The sequence below is a fragment of the Ranitomeya imitator genome, unplaced genomic scaffold (genome assembly GCF_032444005.1).
Source record: "Ranitomeya imitator isolate aRanImi1 unplaced genomic scaffold, aRanImi1.pri SCAFFOLD_1430, whole genome shotgun sequence".
NCBI classification, from domain to species: domain Eukaryota; kingdom Metazoa; phylum Chordata; class Amphibia; order Anura; family Dendrobatidae; genus Ranitomeya; species Ranitomeya imitator.
The window spans coordinates 8,444-15,026 of record NW_027194105.1 but is presented as its reverse complement, the minus strand read 5'-3'; the positions used below and the strand labels follow the sequence as shown (position 1 = coordinate 15,026).

At 58.2% G+C, this 6,583-nt stretch overlaps 1 non-coding gene across 1 annotated transcript; it reads left to right on the top strand.

Moving 5' to 3' along the window:
* Positions 1–5,874: 5,874 nt before the first annotated feature.
* LOC138654662 (5.8S ribosomal RNA) lies at positions 5,875–6,026 on the top strand. The gene has a single exon (XR_011316439.1). It is a non-coding gene; the product is annotated as a 5.8S ribosomal RNA (ribosomal RNA).
* The last annotated feature ends 557 nt before the right edge of the window (positions 6,027–6,583 follow it).

Genomic DNA, 6,583 nt, shown 5'->3' with positions numbered 1-6,583 from the left:
CTTCCAGGCAGGGAGAAACCGCAGGAGGCGTACCGAGGAGGCTTCCAGGAGCCTGGGGAAGATTATCCAAAAGTGTCCTTGACACTTAGAAATATTTTGAAAAAATCACGATTTTGTGAAAATTGACACGTTTCCCCTACTTCCACGCCAGGGGGGCGTCAATATGTTGTGAGGTACCCCAGGACAGTCGCCCAAATGTGGGTGAAGTTTGCGAGTCATGGGCGCAAAGTCGAATTTTGGGTGAAAAACCGCGTTTTCATGCGCTAAAAATTTCAGACAAGTGTCAGACTTCCAGGCAGGGGGAAACCGCAGGAGGCGTACCGAGGAGGCTTCCAGGAGCCTGGGGAAGATTATCCAAAAGTGTCCTTGACACTTAGAAATATTTTGAAAAAAATCACGATTTTGTGAAAATTGACACGTTTCCCCTACTTCCACGCCAGGGGGGCGTCAATATGTTGTGAGGTACCCCAGGACAGTCGCCCAAATGTGGGTGAAGTTTGCGAGTCATGGGCGCAAAGTCGAATTTTGGGTGAAAAACCGCGTTTTCATGCGCTAAAAATTTCAGACAAGTGTCAGACTTCCAGGCAGGGGGAAACCGCAGGAGGCGTACCGAGGAGGCTTCCAGGAGCCTGGGGAAGATTATCCAAAAGTGTCCTTGACACTTAGAAATATTTTCAGAAAATCACGATTTTGTGAAAATTGACACGTTTCCCCTACTTCCACGCCAGGGGGGCGTCAATATGTTGTGAGGTACCCCAGGACAGTCGCCTAAATGTGGGTGAAGTTTGCGAGTCACGGGCGCAAAGTCGAATTTTGGGTGAAAAACCGCGTTTTCATGCGCTAAAAATTTCAGACAAGTGTCAGACTTCCAGGCAGGGGGAAACCGCAGGAGGCGTACCGAGGAGGCTTCCAGGAGCCTGGGGAAGATTTTCCAAAAGTGTCCTTGACACTTAGAAATATTTTCAGAAAATCACGATTTTGTGAAAATTGACACGTTTCCCCTACTTCCACGCCAGGGGGGCGTCAATATGTTGTGAGGTACCCCAGGACAGTCGCCTAACTGTGGGTGAAGTTTGCGAGTCACGGGCGCAAAGTCGAATTTTGGGTGAAAAACCGCGTTTTCATGCGCTAAAAATTTCAGACAAGTGTCAGACTTCCAGGCAGGGGGAAACCGCAGGAGGCGTACCGAGGAGGCTTCCAGGAGCCTGGGGAAGATTATCCAAAAGTGTCCTTGACACTTAGAAATATTTTGAAAAAATCACGATTTTGTGAAAATTGACACGTTTCCCCTACTTCCACGCCAGGGGGGCGTCAATATGTTGTGAGGTACCCCAGGACAGTCGCCTAAATGTGGGTGAAGTTTGCGAGTCACGGGCGCAAAGTCGAATTTTGGGTGAAAAACCGCGTTTTCATGCGCTAAAAATTTCAGACAAGTGTCAGACTTCCAGGCAGGGGGAAACCGCAGGAGGCGTACCGAGGAGGCTTCCAGGAGCCTGGGGAAGATTATCCAAAAGTGTCCTTGACACTTAGAAATATTTTGAAAAAATCACGATTTTGTGAAAATTGACACGTTTCCCCTACTTCCACGCCAGGGGGGCATCAATATGTTGTGAGGTACCCCAGGACAGTCGCCCAAATGTGGGTGAAGTTTGCGAGTCATGGGCGCAAAGTCGAATTTTGGGTGAAAAACCGCATTTTCATACTCTAAAAATTTCAGACAAGTGTCAGACTTCCAGGCAGGGAGAAACCGCAGGAGGCGTACCGAGGAGGCTTCCAGGAGCCTGGGGAAGATTATCCAAAAGTGTCCTTGACACTTAGAAATATTTTCAGAAAATCACGATTTTGTGAAAATTGACACGTTTCCCCTACTTCCACGCCAGGGGGGCGTCAATATGTTGTGAGGTACCCCAGGACAGTCGCCCAAATGTGGGTGAAGTTTGCGAGTCATGGGCGCAAAGTCGAATTTTGGGTGAAAAACCGCATTTTCATACTCTAAAAATTTCAGACAAGTGTCAGACTTCCAGGCAGGGAGAAACCGCAGGAGGCGTACCGAGGAGGCTTCCAGGAGCCTGGGGAAGATTATCCAAAAGTGTCCTTGACACTTAGAAATATTTTGAAAAAATCACGATTTTGTGAAAATTGACACGTTTCCCCTACTTCCACGCCAGGGGGGCGTCAATATGTTGTGAGGTACCCCAGGACAGTCGCCCAAATGTGGGTGAAGTTTGCGAGTCATGGGCGCAAAGTCGAATTTTGGGTGAAAAACCGCATTTTCATACTCTAAAAATTTCAGACAAGTGTCAGACTTCCAGGCAGGGAGAAACCGCAGTAGGCGTACCGAGGAGGCTTCCAGGAGCCTGGGGAAGATTTTCCAAAAGTGTCCTTGACACTTAGAAATATTTTGAGAAATTTCCGATTTTGTGAAAAATGACCCCTTTCCCCTACTTCCACCCTAAAGGGGCGTCAATATGTTGTAAAGCACCCCGAGACAGAGACCTAAGCGTGGGCAAAGTTTGGGTCTGATGGGTGGAACACTGAAAAAAACGCGATTTTCCACTTAGAACAAACATAGAACTTTCAGACTTCCAGGCGGGGGGAAAGCTCTGAAGCTGTACCGAGGACACTTCCATGGCCCCCGGATCGATTTTCAAGAACGAGTCCTTGGGACTTTGAAATTTTTCGGCGATGCGTTTTTGGCTTCCGGGAGCCGCAGAACGTTGGGAAATTCGTTCCGCTCGCCGGCTCCAGGTGTTTCGGGCTAGTCCAGGCCCCAGCTACGCCGCCTGGCCGCCAAATTTCGCAAAATCGAAAAAAAAAAAAATAGAACCGGAATGAGGAATTTCTGGCCGCCGGATCCGCCGCACAGCTCCAGGAAGTCGGACACTTTTCGGCTTCGCTCCCTTAAAGTGTGGGTCGGTGTTTCGCCATGCAAATACCCACTTTTGCACACCAGCTGCAGGATATAGGAGAGAGGGGTACCTCTCGGGCCCGACTGATTTCCGATGTTTTCGTGGTTCCTCAAGTCGGGTAGGCGGTTTGGCGAGTACCCCCCTGTTTGCATGGAAGTCCGCCCTCGCGTCGACACCAGGCTTCCGCGGCTCCAGGGGGACTCTTGCCGGTCGTCTGCCCCAAGTCAGAGACGCGTTTCCCGGGTCGCCTGAGCCTGAACGGACCCTCCCCAAGCGTGTTCTGGTTCTCCGAGGGTGACGGATGTCAGAAGGGAGGCAGATCTGGAGTCTTCGTCCCGAGGAGGGCTCCAGGAGGGCGGATTGCACCCCCTGACTCGGTCCCCTCAGAGCAGGCTTGGCGTTTCTCTGTGTCGGATGTCTCCCGCTTCCACGCCACCGGGGAGACCTATGAGAGAATCGCACTGTGACCCGGATTCCGTCTCGAGGGCGCCCGTAGCGTGTCGGAGAGGGACCTCCAGGACTATCGGGCATGTTTCTTCCCCGTCTCCCCGAGGGGAAGGATGGCAGCGGGTGGGGTTTCTCACCCATGCCCCCCACCGGCTCTTCCTCCGATCGATTTGGCTCAGCGCTCCCGGGTGGGGAGGTGGTGCCGCTCGCTCGGCCCGGGCTTTGGAGCCCGCGTCGGTCTAAGGCGGGCGGTCTCCTTCCTCTTTTACCCCCCCGGGATTCAGGCACGCATCCTTGGGCGTGCACGCCGGCAGTCGCCTCCCGTTCGCAGGACGGTGGCTGCCGTGCAGAGGGGGAGTTTGACCCGAACTGTGGTACGGCAGGGGTCCGACGACCCGCGCGGGCGAATGGCGGGGCGCCCACCCACCTCGGCGTGGGGGCCCGTCGTCCGAATCGCTCCCCGCGCGGGGTAGCACAACGATCTTCTCCGAGGGCGGCCCTTTGACTTCCAGATGCGCAGCTCGCCCGCGGAGGCCCGTGCCGACCCCCACCCAGCGTCCGATGGGCGGCCTCCGCGGTGGGCATCGGCGAGAGCGGCGGCGGTGGGTGGCGCTTCCACGCCACCGCCGAGCTCCGCGTTCTCCAGTCTTTTCCCGAGCCCCTACGATAGTGGGGGGACGACAGACGCGTGGGGAGGCAGGCGGAGTGGGTTCTCACCGCGTGGTGTGCCCGGCCGAACGCCGTCGCCTTCCCCGCTCGTCCGACGTCCTCCGAGGCGGCTCGGAAGGGAGCGCGAGAGGGAGAGAGCGAGAGAGAGAGAGAGAGACCAAGCGGACGCCCCAGAGCGAGAAGGGAGGATGGAAAAGGGAGAGACGAGTGGGGCAAAAAGAGTTTTGGCGAAGGGGAGTACCCGGCGAACTGCCGCCCCGGGCTTCTTCTGTTCTCAACAGCGGAGGCACGGCTTTGGGGGGGAGACGCCGCTCGGTTGGGGCTCCTTTGAGGTTACGGGCAAGAGCCCGGGACGAGGGACTACGCCATAGGGCGACGCCGACACGGCCAGGCCAACTGCGCCCCCCGTGCGACCTCCGCGTCGCTGGCGGGCTCTGCGCCTGAGCCGCGGTGGACCCCGACGGCCAGCCCCCCTCTCCCACTCCTCGCGCCCGTCCGCCGGTGGGTCGAGGACCCCCCGCGGCGGAGGCAGGTCTAAGCCAGACGGAGGCCCCGCATAGGCCCCCCACCGCCCTGGCCCCTCTCCCCAGCAGCGACTCTGTGTGTCGCCCCGGGAGCGGTGGGTCACGAGGCAGGGTGGCCGTGGCGTCCTCCGAAGGCCAGTCACCTACGGCCCTCCCCGTGCAAGGGGTGGTTTTTACAACAGATGCCCTCCGATCGGGAGGCCGGGTCTAAGCCAGATGGTGGCGCCGCATAGGCCCCCCACCGCCCTGGCCCCTCTCCCCAGCAGCGACTCTGTGTGTCGCCCCGGGAGCGGTGGGTCACGAGGCAGGGGAGCCGTGGTGTCCTCCGGAGGCCAGTCACCTCGCCCTCTCCGTGCAAGGTGGGTTTTTTTCCAGACACCCTCCGCATCGGCCGCCTCGCACCGTACAGCGTGCACGATCTCCCCAGTGGCACTGCACTCGCCGTTCAGGCTCCTGTTTTCCTCCGGAAGGTGACGCCCCGGGATGCCCGCCTGCCGGCACGGACGACGAGGAGGATTTCCCTTCCTCCGGGTGCCCTTCCCGCTGCGGGGCTTCCTATCTGGCTTCTCTCCCTCGATTGATTAAGTCCCTGGCCTTTGTACACACTGCCCGTCGCTACTACCGATTGGATGGTTTAGTGAGGTCCTTGGATCGGCCCCGCCGGGTTCGGCCAAGACCCATGGTGGAGAGCCGAGAAGACGATCGAACTTGACTATCTAGAGACAGTAAAAGTCGTAACAAGGTTTCCCTAGATGAACCTGTGGAAGGATCTTTAATGGGCGAGTGAAAAATACCGATGAGGTGCAGATCAGGAGGCCAGCCGCCCGCCAAATCCCCGAAGGGTACCGAACGTGATGGGGGCGGTGGTAGGTCTCTTTCTGCTTCGCCAGGGCGCTCCGCAGGGTGGGGACGGTGAGGGCACGTGAGGACAGCGGGCGGGCGACGTCGGGAGGGTGCGGGGAGCCCCTCTCGCTCCGTCGCCCAGGAAAAAGACGCCCGGCCTCGCGCCGACGATTGTTGCCCTGCCGCTGCCTGCCGAGGAAAAATAAGAAGCCCCCCGCGTACGCGAAAGGCCGTCCCGGGTACCATTCTCCTGTGCGCTCACACACCCCTCCCCGGGGTATGTGGGTCTGGGCGGTAGGTTGAGAAGCCTCGAGCCCTCCTTTGTTCTCCTCCCCGCTGGAGGGAGGGACGGGGAGGCCGAGCGCCCGGGCAACAGGGCCGAGATTTGAAAACAACCCTCCAAAGCATCCCAGTCTTTTGCGGCCGGCTGACACGAGAGTGAAAAGGGGGGCGCCTCCGAGTGTCCCCAAACCAGAAAGCGCGACTCTTAACGGTGGATCACTCGGCGCGCGCGTCGAAGAACGCAGCTAGCTGCGAGAATTAAGTGTGAATTGCAGGACACATTGATCATCGACACTTCGAACGCACCTTGCGGCCCCGGGGTGCTCCCGGGGCTATGCCTGTCTGAGGGTTGCCCCTCCATCTATCGCCTCCATGGCGCAGCTGGGGTCCCCTCGCAAGGGTGACAACGAGGGAGGCCTGAGGCTCCGTGCCCTGATGGTCTCTTCTCCTTTATCCCTTACGTCCCCCCAAGGCCAGACTCACCTGCCCTGGGCCCACCTGATGGGGTTTACCATCGTCACTCCCCCCGTTGCGACGTGAAACCCTGTGGCGCAATGAAGGTGAAGGCCGGGGCGCTCCGGCCGAGGTGGGATCCCGCCGCCCGCTCCGGGGGGTTGACACGGCGGGTGCACCATCGGCCCGCCTCTGTCGGGGAGGTGGAGCATGAGTGCGCGATAGGACCCGAAAGATGGTGAGCTATGCCTGGGCAGGACGAAGCCAGAGGAAACTCTGGTGGAGGTCCGCAGCGACCCTGATGTGCAAATTGGTCATCTGGGTATAGGGGCGTTTGTAGATGTGCTTGGCCCGTACGGGGATCGAACCCACGACCTTGGTGTTATTAGCACCACGCTCTAACCAACTGAGCTAAATGGCCATAGGTGTGGTCCCTGGGTATAGGGGCGAAAGACT